General features: G+C 37.3%; 1 long non-coding RNA gene across 1 annotated transcript; it reads right to left on the reverse strand.

Moving 5' to 3' along the window:
- Positions 1–4,935: 4,935 nt before the first annotated feature.
- Positions 4,936–8,223, reverse strand: LOC138699874 (uncharacterized). Its single transcript, XR_011332107.1, has 2 exons — positions 8,141–8,223; positions 4,936–5,395 (listed from the first exon to the last, which is right to left on the reverse strand). It is a non-coding gene; the product is annotated as an uncharacterized lncRNA (long non-coding RNA).
- Between the last annotated feature and the right edge of the window lie 6,085 nt (positions 8,224–14,308).

Consider the following 14,308-nt stretch of genomic DNA (forward strand, 5'->3'; position numbering starts at 1 on the left):
ATTATTTTATGAATAAACTTGTATTATTATTTTTATATAAACTTAACGCTTAACAACGTTAGAGAACTTTAAATCTTTCCGACTTTTGAATAAACCCCATTATTTTATGAACAAATCTGTATTATTATTTTTAAGTAAACTTATTTCTTAACAACATCAGAGTGCTTTAAATCTTTGCTGACGTTTAAATAAACCCTATTTCTTTTATGAACAAAACGTATTATGATTTTTCTATAAACTCATTTCTTAACGAAGTTACAAGTTTTCAATTAATTGATTTACACATAGGCGTATATATTATGTCAATATAATTTATAAATTCGACTTGGAGAAATGTATTATGTATAGGTACGAGAAAACTTTCTTTTAATATTTACTTGTAGGTATTTTTAACGATTGAGGGAGTTTTTAGCTACACTTTTCGTCCAAATGTCACACAGTGCTGCCAGTTGGTGGTTGCGGCGAGTGGGGTGAAGACGTGCTCAACGTGGAAAGGTAGACGGAACTTCAATAATCATTTTAATATTAATAAGAATCGCGAAATATTAATATTATGCATGTAGAAGGAAAGATATTTGTATCTTTCTCATATTTCTTAAAAAGAGGTGATGTGAAATTATAATATTCAATATCGGTAAGGTTGTAAATAAACTCTTCACCATTATTTAGTTGATTCGTACAGTGGTTATAAATGTTTAGTGCTTAATGTTCCTAGTGAGAGTCGTGTGCCGAAGGGGCTATTGCATACAGGCTACGTAAAACAGTGTACATAGTGTGGAGTGATAGTTAAGACGATTGTGGTTGCGATTATGGCAAAGTGATAGTGTGCTTTTAAAGGGTAAAAAGTTAATATTGTTTTATGTTAAGAAATATACCCTGATTAAGAAGAGGGACCGAAGACTTTTATTGCCTTTCATAGCCGTGCTAGAATGATCCGGTGAAACAGTGAGAAAACTTCAACTGCGAAGTTTAATTCGCTTATTGGTAAGTAAGCACTTGAATGTTATTACTAGATTGTCACATTATTTAAAATTATAGGGCGTTTTAAACGAATCATATGTGTGCATCGATAATGATGGATATTTCTTTAATAACCAGAAAACAAATCAATTTATGGGCTTAAATCGTTAAACATTCTGATGGGGGCAGATAAAGTTAAATATTTTTCTTCCACCATGTTAATAATGTCAAAATAAGTGCTTATAAAAATTTTGGCTACTCGACCGCAATTACGAGGCCGTCCAGAAAGTGATTTTCCCTGGGGCCGTTTACAGAAAAAAATCACAATTGCATGGAAATATTTATTGAAACAAATACAGCAATTGTTGCGCTATTTGTCAACATAAGCCCCACTGAAACTGAGACATTTGTCACACCATGGGATCAGTCTTTGTATCCTTGTATCGTATAAGTCAGCCGCCTGGAGTCGGAACCAGCGTTTAACAGCAGTCCACACCTCTCTGTCGATACTATAATATGACAAATGTCTCAATTCCGATGGGGAATATGTTAAAGAATAGCTCAACAATTGCTGTGTCTGTTCCAATAAATTCTTTCCAATGAACGTGTGTTTTCTTTCTGTTAACGGCCCCTGGCTAACTTATTTTTTACGGCCCTCGTAATTGCGGTCGAGAGGCCAAAATTTATATTTTGACATTATTAATATGGTGAAAGAATGTTTGCTTGTAAGTGACGTGAGATCAAGGTATGTGACTAGGTTAGTGGGTTTGTTGAGAGGATATTTAAGTGACGTGAAGCCGAGGAATGTGAAAAGGTTCCAGTGATTTAAGTGCGTTTTTTCTCCCGTGCGTAATGCGGTAAGATGTCGAAGTTTTACAATAATAATAGTAATAGCAGCCTCTGATTGAAGTTCTAGCTGATATGTACATATATTATCAGGCAGTACATCTCACTTGACGATATGTATCGGAGGAAGAACAAATTGTTTGTATGCCTCTGAAGTCTGATTAGTGTAATGTGTGATAAGTCAGTGATGTATGCAATGGAGAAGAAAAGAAACTGGTAATCCTACCCCATTATCTACTGGTGTAGTTGCCTCATAAGCGATGCCTTGTTGGTATCACTTTCGAGGTTCAGATCTGCCTTCGGAAAGTTTACTAAACAAACAAAAAATTAATAATAATCCTATTTAAACTTGATTTCATTTAGGCTTCATACAATATCAAAACATTATTACACAGGGTGTAAGGGGTATAAGTGCCGTCCTTTTCACAGTCGTCGGTGATGGTCTACAGCAGTGGTCGTCAGCACTCGCTGAAATGTGCAAAGGGTAAGCGGAGCCGTCCCGTGTGCTCCGTCGTACATCAGGAAGAGGTAGAGAGCATACCCACTAGCAGCTACAAGTGCACCATGGTGCACTGTGTTCTCCGCGGGTAATAGACACTAGCCCCAGGGTGCTCTGTGCTGACGACCGCTGGTCTACAGGATCAAAAAATGTCCACACAACATAGGGTCAAAACTTGATAGTTTTCCCAGAAAAATAATATTTTTTCTCTTATTTTATTCATGTTATACTGCTTATATCGTTAGTAAAATTACGAAAACAATTACAGCAGTAGTTATATTTAGCAAAGAGTTAATATTAGTTTAAATACGTATTTGTATGTTCTATTAAGTTTTCGAAAAATTAAATCAAATTGCATGCTTAAATTTGTTAATATTCTGGCTTGAGAGACGTGGCAACGTGTTCAGCAGGCAGTACTCTTCACAGATGAACGTACCTGTCAGCTGAGTTCAAGCTCCCTGTCCATAGGTCTACTGCCGAGCGGATGAGAGTTCGGTACCAGGTATTCGATAAACAACTTACAATGTCATTTACAGTTTAGGAATATCATATGTTATTAATTTACGGAAGAAGTCGTCGTAATTCAAGGGAGGCAAGAAGATGTACCGTCAATGTTTTCCGCAATGAAGGTTACCTAATCGGCCAACTTTTGTAGCGGTTTCTCAACGATTATTAGAAACTAGGAGTCTCTCACCTTGTTTCGAAAATCACACAAACAGAAATTTCTTTAAAAATGGTACTGGTTTATGGAAGCGGGAGAGATTAAAATGTTGCATTTAAAAAAAGTTCGTGTGATTTTGTGCAGTAAACCAGTGTTTATTTTTTAGATGGACAATAAAAAATGGACCAATATTCCCAATATTGTTGAATAAAATGGAAATTTACCATAAAGTTCTATTAATGAGATTGAAAGTTTGTATTTGCTATTCGTTTTATGTGAACAACGGTCCGTTCCTGCATTAGAATAGAGCATCTGTTTTGTACCGATATGTCTGTATTCGCTTGAGCTGTATCGTGTACTTGTAAACTCCCTCCTCCCCATTCAGCAACGTTGCCAAACGTCTAAAATTGTAAACTTTAATAATTAGTTAAATATTGTAATTAGAAAAAATTGTGAGGACATTTTTCCTTCCTTATGACATGAAGAATGATCAGTTAAAATAATGGCACTTATACCCCTTAACCAGAAGAACGCGAAATACACCGGGCCACACAGCGTGACTCCAGTGCGTCGTATGTCAACGAGCTAGCTCGTTGTATGTAGTGCTTGCGGAGAGGGAGGTTTCTTTCTTACGCGTTTGCTGTGTATGGGGCAGCGAGAGAAGTACTGTTCTGGTAAGCTAGAATATTCATATTTTGGTTAGAGAACAATCGTAATAATTTTCGGTGAAACTTCGGTATCCCTCCCACACTACACAAAATAACACAGTAATCTTGTGTGGTGTGAGGCGATATCGAAGATTGACCTAATTTTCAAATAACATTTCTTAGTATTGCTACTGCGTCTGTCATTGCTACTTCTACTTTTACTAATAGGCCTATTACTGCTGTTTAGACTTCTATTATTCCTCTTCCTATTAAAGCTATACTGATGTTCGTTCATCATTAGCCTATGATAATAATAATAATAATAATAATAATAATAATAATAATTACTTACTGGCTTTTAAGAAACCCGGAGGTTCATTGCCGCCCTCACATAAGCCCGCCATTGATTCCTATCCTGAGCAAGATTAATCCAGTCTCTACCATCATATCCCACCTCCCTCAAATCCATTTTAATATTATCTTCTCATCTACGTCTCGGCCTCCTCAAAGGTCTTTTTCCCGCCGGCCTCCCAACTAACACTTTATATGCATTTCTGGATTCGCTCATACGTGCTATATGCCCTGTCCATCTCAAACGCCTGGATTTAATGTTCCTAATTATGTCAGGTGAAGAATACAATGCGTGCAGCTCTGCGTTGTGTAACTTTCTCCATTCTCCTGTAACTTCATCCTTCTTAGCTCCAAATATTTTCCTAAGAACCTTATTCTCAAACACCCTTAATCTCTGTTCCTCTCTCAAAGTGAGAGTCCAAGTTTCACAACCATACAGAACAACCGGTAATATAACTGTTTTATAAATAATAATAATAATAATAATAATAATAATAATAATAATAATAATAGTGATGATAAAGATGGCGATGGTAGTAATTATAGTGATAACTAAGAATTGCAAGCTAAGAACACTTTATGTTGTATAATTGAAGAATGTAAACAGCAAAGGTTGTAAGAGCCATTATTTTAAGCTGTTGTCAAAGCGGGTTCGAAATAGTTTGAAAACCTAAAACGTTGTTGAGGAAACCAACTACTATGGATACAAGTCACATTGGGAAGTTGCACAACAACAGAGTTCCAAAATTTTCATTGTCATGTATAGCTATAGGAAAAGAGGACTTCGGGATTGTAAAGTCAAGATGTATAGGTCAGGAACACTTGCATTGCCGAGCTTGCCGGGACAGGATATGATGGCCATTATCGAATATCAGGGTGCTGTGTATTTGCATGTTTACCTTGACTTGATACTTTTTCGAATACATCGGAACTGTTAGGTGATCGAAATATACATAAGTAAATACACTATAAAATGTTTACACTTATTTATTTACGGAAGCGTACAGACTTAAGACGGGAATAGAGAAATAAAGAGAGGAGATAAAATTAAATGGCCTTAACAAAATATTTGTATTATAGATTTCGTGCGTAAATTTTGATTTCGGTTTTGTTCATTTTGTTATGCCAGTCTTGAATTGTCGTCATCAGAATGTCTTAATAGTGATCTTGAATTATCGGATAATGACGTGATAGCACGATCATTATCTCCAATTATCGGCGGAAGTAGCTGAAAGTTGCAGGGTAAGCGGGAGCCGCAGCTGGGTATGCGACGTAAGGGTGGGCCCCATAGGAGGCGGCGGCGACGGGGGCGGCAGCGTAGGCTCCATTTGGGGTTCCGAAATAGATGGTTTCAGAACCCTTGAGGTTCTCCTTGTTGGCTTCTTGGGCCGATACGGCGACCACGGAGAAGATGGCGAGGATAACAGCGATCTGAGAGAGAGAAAGAAACAATAAATAGAACGGTACGAGCATAAACGTCAGAATAACTTAGTAGTATAATCAAACGTCTTTGTTATAAGAAAGAGAGTTACTAAGTTTTGTTGTATAATGAAATCAGCAAGATAATATAGAAATGGAGAAAAAAAAAAAAACATTATTACTAGAGGAAGTTGACGAAATTTTCGCACTATAACCTGTTACGCATTTCGTAACGACAATTTTTCCCATGTTGCTTATGGTATTACTATTTGTAATTTTTCTTGAACTGTTATTCAAAGAAATACTCGTACGTAAATGAAATCACTTAATACTCCGTATCCCGCTTAGAGGGATCGAGAAATAAGTGATAATTTCAAGTGTAAATAATGGTTTATTAACATAACTTTTTACACAACTTGATATAAAAACTCTCCGAGTTTCGGAGAATGCTGAATGCAACTCTATGTGTGCACCTTTGAGTTGCCCTGCAGACATCTAAACGACGGTATTCAACCTCCCGCCAATTGTTCTGTGGCATTTGTGGAGTCACTAGTGCAGCTGCATTTGTGATGCGTTGTCTCAGTTCCTCCAAAGTGTTAGCTCTGCCTCTTTGGTACACAGAATCCTTCACAAAGCCTCAGAAAAAAAGTCCAAGGGGGTCAGATCGGGTGACCTGATTGGCCAGGCAATTGGTCCTCGTCTTCCGATCCACATATCCATATACGACGGCGCTCTGTTCGCGTTATCAGGTTTTTCTTCTGCTAGCCATAGCACACAGTGAACTTTCTGTTGTGGTGTCCACATGTTGACCATGGCGTGTTCTCCTACAAAATGGCGCCAGGCTGTTTTAGCAACAAACAAAAGGAAAGTTACGCATGCAGCTGTTTTCAGACTTTGTTGCGTAAACTTGGACGGTTTCTCTATTTTGTCAGATGTAAATCTCAACGATATCTTTATCTGGTTTTAAGTGCTGAGCATTTATTTCTCGATCCCTCTAAGCGGAACACAGTGTATAGACCTACAGTACACGCAAATAAGGTGAACTTTCATCTCTCGATTCGATTTGAGATTTTTTTATAATTCCAAAAAAAAAATATATATATTGGGCTTATTTGATACATTTTCCCACCAAAATAAATATAGGGTAAAGATTGGTAATATTGTGATATGAGTAACATTGTGATAGTTCTTTTTGAAAATGTATTACAATTTTACTGAGCGAGAGGAAGATCGGTTTCTTACGTCAACGTATTAAGGGAATGTTCTGCACAAAACCGGTCCTTCTCTCACTCAGTAAAATTGCAATAAATTCTCAAAAAGAACTATCACAATATTAGACTACTCGTATCACAATATTACGAACCTTTACCCTTTACTAACTGTATTTAATTGGAGACATGTGCGCGAAAACGGTCTAATTCTCATTTCTTAATACGGGAGAAAAATCTGTTTCAAAATGCTGTAAGACACGATAACTTTGATGGAATACCTCTAACCTCCTCGATGTTTCCTGATGTTAGACCGGTCATGAGTACTTAGTATCCCTTGTAGCAAAGGGGTAGCAGCACTAATCTGGAAATTTTCTATATTGAGGGATAGACCGTATTTGCGTACAAATTTGAATTTAAGAGATATATAAGCCTATATTATAATTTTTTTCCTTTTCTACGAAAATACGCCTTTCAAATTGATATTAATGCTAGAATAGCCTGTTAAGCAATTTGTAATGAGTTTCTACTATGGTTATAACTTCCTTAAAATCTTGTCTCAATGGTTGCCTCATAATCACGAATATGTTTATTAAGTAGCAGTGGTAATCGCCTTAGTCTTAGCAATAAGAGGCTGTCCTCTTTTAATCTGCTCAATATGTACAGTCTTGGAAATAATTGATAGCGCAACTCTTGGTGGTGAAAAAGTTTTTATCGCACTACTTTTTGCGCTAAATTATTTTCCCTGTCATTTGTTCTAGCTACTTACGGACGAATTACAACGAAACAACGAATGCTATTACCTCATCTAGTAGTTCGTGAACTTGGTCGGTCGTCCTCTGAACAAGCGCAGTGCCTCCTTTATGGGACTTGGAAAATATGTGTGTCATCAATTATTTTTCAGACTATACGTGTACAAATTCGTAACAAAATGAAATAATTCTTTGTTTACAATTAAGTTTTGTTAGAATTTTTTTTTCTGTCGACAATAACTTGGGTGTGCCATTTGTCAATATTTATTTTACGGTAATATGAAAAATCACTAAGAAAATTGTGTCAATTTTTGTAGATCAAACACCATTGTGTTCTTTTGATCTCAAATTAACACAATGGTGTTTGATCTACATATTTATATAGTATATTTATTGGAGATTATTATATTTAACGGATATCGTTTTTGGATAAATTTACAAACATCAACAAAATCCATTCGCTATTTCAGGATAAATTCCTGTGTACACCCAGGCAGAATGAATTGCATACTCAGAGTAGGCCTATAAGTATTTTCATTACCAAGCATACTGATAACGTGTATTTCCGCGAAAATCGAACGTCTGAATTGTCTCGAGCGTTTCTCCATCATTAATAATCCGTAAAAAGTACAGCAGTATCGCACGATCTACATTTACAGCGAGGCACATGCTGGAGGAATTTTCAGTTGTTAAAATATTATTATTTTATGAAGTTCGTATGCTAAACTACATAACCGATCGGTGAAATAATTTTTTGAACTAAACTGCACAAAGAATGACTTTAGAACTGTACTCACGAAAGTCTTCATGTTGTCAATGTAGCTGCGGCTCTTGTTATTGCTGAGGAGATTCTGATACCCAGCTAGTGTTTCGTTCCCATATTTATACCACTATGAAAATCGGAGAGGGATGTAACCTTGTGCAGTGGTTGTCGTATACATTTCATTTTTTTTTTCGTTGACACTCTAGATTTCTTTATATCAGGGTCCTTGATAGACAGGGACACTGCAAGACAGTGAGGTCTGGAGGACATCGTAACAAATGTAAACGATTTTAAACCAGAATGCTATAAACTTATAGAGGGTGTAAGGGGTATAAGTGTCATTATTTTAACTGATGATTGTTCATGTCACAAGGAAGAAAAAATGTCCTCACAATTTTTTTCTAATTGCAATATTTAATTAATTATTAAAGTTTACAATATTCGGCGTTCGGCAACGTTGCTGGTAGGGAAGGAGGGAGTTTACAAATACACGGTACAGCTCAAGCGCATACAGACATACTGGTACAAAACAGATGCTCTGTTCTAATGCAGGGGCTGACCGTTGTTTACATAAAACGAATAGCAAATACAAACTTTCAATCTCATTAATAGAACTTTATTGTAAATTTCCATTTTATTTAACAGTATTGGGAATATTGGTCCATTTTTTATTGTACGTCTAAAAATAAACAATAATGGTTTACTGCACAAAATCACACGATTTTTTTTTAAATGCAACATTTTAATCTCTCCCGCTTCCATAAAGCAGTACCATTTTTAAAGAAATTTATGTTTGTAGGATTTTCGAAACGCGGTAAGAGACATCTTGTTTCTAATAATCGTTGAGAAACCGCTACAAAAGTAGGCCTATTAGGTAACCTTCATTGCGGAAAACACTGACGGTACATCTTATTTGCCTCATTTGAATTACGACGACTTTCTTCATAAATTAATAACATATGAGATTCTTAAACTGTGAATAACATTGTAAGTTTTTTTTATCGAATACATAGTATCAAACTGTCATCCGCTCGACAGTAGACCTATGGACAGGGAGCTTGAACTCAGCTGACATGTACACTTAGCGGCAAAAAGACTGGGCCGACTCTTGGTCGATAGAAATGATAAGTTCTATCGCGCGGTTCACTCGTGTAAACGTAACCCACTGCAAGGCATTGCTGTGGTGTCTCTTCATTGAAAGTCGTCCGTCTATAATGTAGAAAACCTTACGAGCAGTGTGTGGCCCAGTGGTAAGAAGTCTGACATCCGTACCAGAGGTTATGAGTTCGCTTCCCGGTACGATAAAATTACTTTTTTTTTTATTTTAACTTTTACTTAATTTATTAGTTTAAATGTGAAATGGCATTTGTTAACAAACTTCGTTATGCCTGCCTTGTAAAAATATTATTGCCCATCACCTGTGGGTTATTAATAGGTGAGACCTGGCCTGTATAAACAAAAATACTTGTTTCACATCCTAAAAAACGGACACATATCAAACACAAATAAATAATTAAATTAACAAAACCAAACAATTTTTTAATATATTAACAAAACAAGGCCTGTGGTGGGGACTAGTATCTCGTCCACAAATCACCTGCGTCAACAACTGCCCTCATTCTGCGCGGCATGGAGTCCACAAGATTATGGAACACGTCTAAATTCTTGGCCATCTCCTCCCACGCATCTAGAACTCTGTCCCACAATTCCTCACGTGTCCGAACGGGTGGTTGTTCTGCCCAATTAGAGCGTAAGATCCTTTTGACCGCAGCCCACAAATTTGGATATAGTTTTCGGGCGGAAGGGATCATTACATTTGCCAAAATGTGTTCGTAGACTTCTGCCGTAAACCGCACGTGGATGCGTCCAGAAGTCCTGCCCCATCGTATGACATCCACTCCTAACACGCAACCCTCACGCAACCCGACTTGTTAATAATTCGTCTCACGAAGCGTTCATCGTATCGGTGGCCATTCATATAATAAACTAGGGCAGTACTATCGTTGCTATTGGAGACAATTACCTCGTCGGAGAAAATGACATTTCTCCAATCGAAGTCCTGTCGGAGAGTAGCATACGCAGAATGCTACCGGAGACAATTACCTAGTCGGAGAAAATGACATTTCTTCAATCGAAGTCCTGTCGGAGAGTATCATACGCAGAATAACCTATGCGAAGCAGGTCAATGGGTTATTGTTTCTGTGCCATCTTCAAGCGTAATGACGAGACAGAACGTTGTATTAACAGATAGCAGTATTGCTTGAAAGAGAGAGGGAGGTTTATTATTTATTAGAGTTTGGGCATATTCTAAGAGAGATCGCCACATAATTATAGCTTTGCGAGACACATATGATGGCAAATTTGTCATAAAAAAGAAGATTTGAGGGAGATTCGAACCTTGAGCTACTACTATCACCTTTGTTCAATAGACCAATGCCGTAACAACTTACACTACTGTGACAGTTAATGTTGGTTCGGCATCATACGTGGTTTTCCTGTTCATATTCGCTCCAGTTGATTTTGTATTTATCAATTTTATTATTGTTTCACTCTTCAAGGGCCCTGATGTATCTAGAATCAACCCGCCATTCGATTTTATTACATATTTTAGACTCTTAAACAAAATAGAGCAAATTTAAATGGTTTAATTATGTGTTACCTCGTGAACTATGGCTTTGACGAGACGAGCATGCGCAATGTTATGTCTCTCGAACTTAGAAATTGTCGGCCGGCCCATTCTTTTTGCCGCTAAGTGTACGTACGTCTGTGCAGAGTACTTCCTGCTGAACACGTTGCCACATCTCTCATGCCAGAATATTAACAAATTTAAGCATGCAATTTTATTTAATTTCACGAAAACGTAATAGATGTGAGGGCGGTGGTACGATCATCCACTCCTCCTCTTTATCTTTCTTATATTGGCTGCTTTCGCCAGGTGGACAGCACATTGAAAGGATTGGGTGTGCGCAGTGGAAGACTTTTAGAAATGAATAGTGTGAATTTGTAAAACAAATATAATTAACAATAATAAGTAACAATGAACATAAATGAAAAATGAAATAACAATAAACATTAAATAGATGAGTGAAAATAGGACAAACTAATCTGAAATATCCCCAGGATATGTAAATCATGTATCACAAGGCTGAGGCCAACACACTTATGAGTGATTAAACCATCTAATATGGCCGTCTCTCGACCGTCAGTGACTAACTTATTAACCATATGTTCATGAACCACTCTTTAAATATATATATATATATATATATATATATATATATATATATATATATATATATATATTGTGACTTTTATTAGTAACAACAATGTAATTTATTCGCCACAACAATAATTCCTTTCTACAATTCGCCTTAAACGCTCTCGTCAACAATTGGATTTTCACTTAACACAGTATTCGTTATAGCACTCCACCGACGACAATGACAATTTACTTGGACTAGTACGAACAACAATGAACTGCTAATCTTAACTAATATTTACAAAGCACTATTTACAAATCAGAACTATCAGTTCTCAGTTCACAGTTCTTCTAGCTCAGTCACTCGAGTTCACAGTATCTCGAACCACAGACCTCCAGAGACAGTTCACGGTACTCGAACTCAGGTCCCTCCAACTGCGGTCCACTGCACTCGAACTGAGTATGAATCTGAACACAACACCCAGCCAGCACATTAACTTAATACATGATCCATTCGACCATAGATACCACTCAGTCTGACTAAGCAAACTAAAAATACATAGACACTCAATAAGAGACAAACTCTACCCAGCATAAGGCATTACATGACAGATCACTATACATTACCCATTGCACATATTGCTCACATGAACTGTGCAAATAGCACTAACACAAATCTCTGCACTTTACAAAATGAATACCCAACGGAGAGAGAGAGGGATGGAGACAGATGCACGTAATAAGTAACGGACTATAATTCCAATATCAAGGATCATTTAAATAGCAACTAAACTCGACGCACATGATAAGAAAATAGCGGCGAAGGAAAGCAACAATCAAAATGGAGCAGGGAAAACACTAAAACCATATGTGAGACCGTAATCGCTGCCTTATCACTCTAACCGTCTCGGAACATGAACTCACATTTCAAATCATATCTCCTTACATAATTCCCAATACAATTTACCTCAAACACATATCTCACAAATATGCTACTCGATGCAAATACTAAAACTTGCCCCCAAGACGTATCACTAGCAAGCGATATTTCAAACTACGATCCACTAAAATCCCAAACACACACGACGCAATTTAACTACTCCACTGATCTATCTCCAGCACGTACAAAGCCGGAGTCACGTTGTCTGTATCTGCCGCGTACCAAAATGCTAAGTCTTGTTAAATGTTTCTGCCGCGTACGAGAACTTGAATCTGAGCCAAGTGTTTCCGAATATCTCCCGCGTACGAGAGCCTAAGTCTTGTTAAGTGTATCTGCCGCGTACCGAAACCCAAGTGACGTTCCGTGTATCTCCGCTAAAACAGGTAAACTCTCTCCCCCTCTATCCTCGTGTGACGTAATGACCCGGCCAATAGGATTATTTGGAAAGAACAAATGAAGGGATTGATAGCGCTATCTATTCTGTGACGTCTGAGAGCGCTCTGACTGATGAAGTGACGTACTAGGTAAACGGCCGTGGTAGTAGGCACGGCTCATAGAACACACAAAATACGTATTTAAACTAATATTAACGCTTTGTTAAATATACCTATTGATGCAATTGTTTTCGTAGGAGTAATCTTGCACAGGATAAAGGACCGATGACGGGCTTATGTGAGGGCGGCAATGAACCTGTGGGTTCCTTAAAAGCCATTTGTAAGTGAGATGTAATTGTTTTCGTAATTTTACTAACGATATAAGCAGTGTAACGCGAATAAAATAAGAGAAGAAATATTTTTTTCTGGGAAAACTATCAAATTTTGACCGTATGTTGTATGGACATTTTTTGATCCTGTAGACCGTCCCCGACGATTGTGAATAGGACGGCACTTATACCCCTTACACCTTGTATAAAATGCTACGAGTTTTTCACTAAAAACGATTGGAGTCATAGTGCGTTCCTGCTTCAACTTTACGAGTATTTCATCTGAATTGGTCTAACCATTACACTTCCGGACGTCCATAACTGTAGCGACCATGTGAGAGATGATCTACTGGCATGTTCAGCGCGGGCATTTCTATGGTTTGAACAAGGTACAACAGTGACATAGAATATTTTTAAGTGTGTGCCTGTACTGTATGTGATTCTGAGATTCTACGTCACTGTTGCACCTCGTTTAGAGGCTAGAACTGCCCGCGCTGAACATGCCTGAATTCTAATTCAACTCGTGGTGTTCTATCCTCCGCAATACGAAGTTCTACTCGTTTTTTTTTTAAATAAATATCATATGCATTAACTGATTTTTACTAACCTGCTACTGAAGGAAATCTCAATTTTTAAGTAATATTCTCCAAATTAAAGAAGTTTTAGATGACGCATACGGTCTCATACGTAAAGAAAAATTAAGTAACTATTTGTTACAATATCAGTGATTGCTTTTTATAATTTATTTTTAGACGTCCCGATTATCTACTATCGGAATTCTCTACCTGAAGGAATCCCAGAAGAACACATAACGATCATCCCATCATGAGACACAAACTTGCGTGTACGTCCTGCAATTGAAATTTAAGAAGTTTGTTTACTAATAGAAGATAAATGACAATTATTGTTCGATAGCACTTTAGCAACCAATTTACGCACAACTTGACTATAGAGTTCCTTGAACATAGTAGACAGACATACTGTGAATGTAAACAACGACGTCAATGTGCTGCGTTATATTCTACTGTTAATAGTACAATCTAGTGGCGGTGGAAAATGAAGTAGAATATATACCTCACAAGTTTCCATGTCCCTCGGCGACGTTGAAGACGTTAGCGTTACAATGAACAACCATGTGCAGCTGTCAAAAGAAAAAGTGGTCGCTCTCTAGAAACAAAGTTCCCTTCGAGTATCTCCGTTAAAATTCGGAGACAGGCGATGTTACATGTTATTGGACCACGTTGCCTGATATCTACAGTTATAATTAAAGTGTTCTCCGTCTTACTATTGTAGCATAATGGTAGCGTTTCGGGCTGGTATTCGTGAGATCGTGTGCTCAAACACACCTGGTGCTTTTTAA

The sequence above is a fragment of the Periplaneta americana genome, chromosome 5, assembly GCF_040183065.1.
Source record: "Periplaneta americana isolate PAMFEO1 chromosome 5, P.americana_PAMFEO1_priV1, whole genome shotgun sequence".
NCBI lineage: Eukaryota > Metazoa > Arthropoda > Insecta > Blattodea > Blattidae > Periplaneta > Periplaneta americana.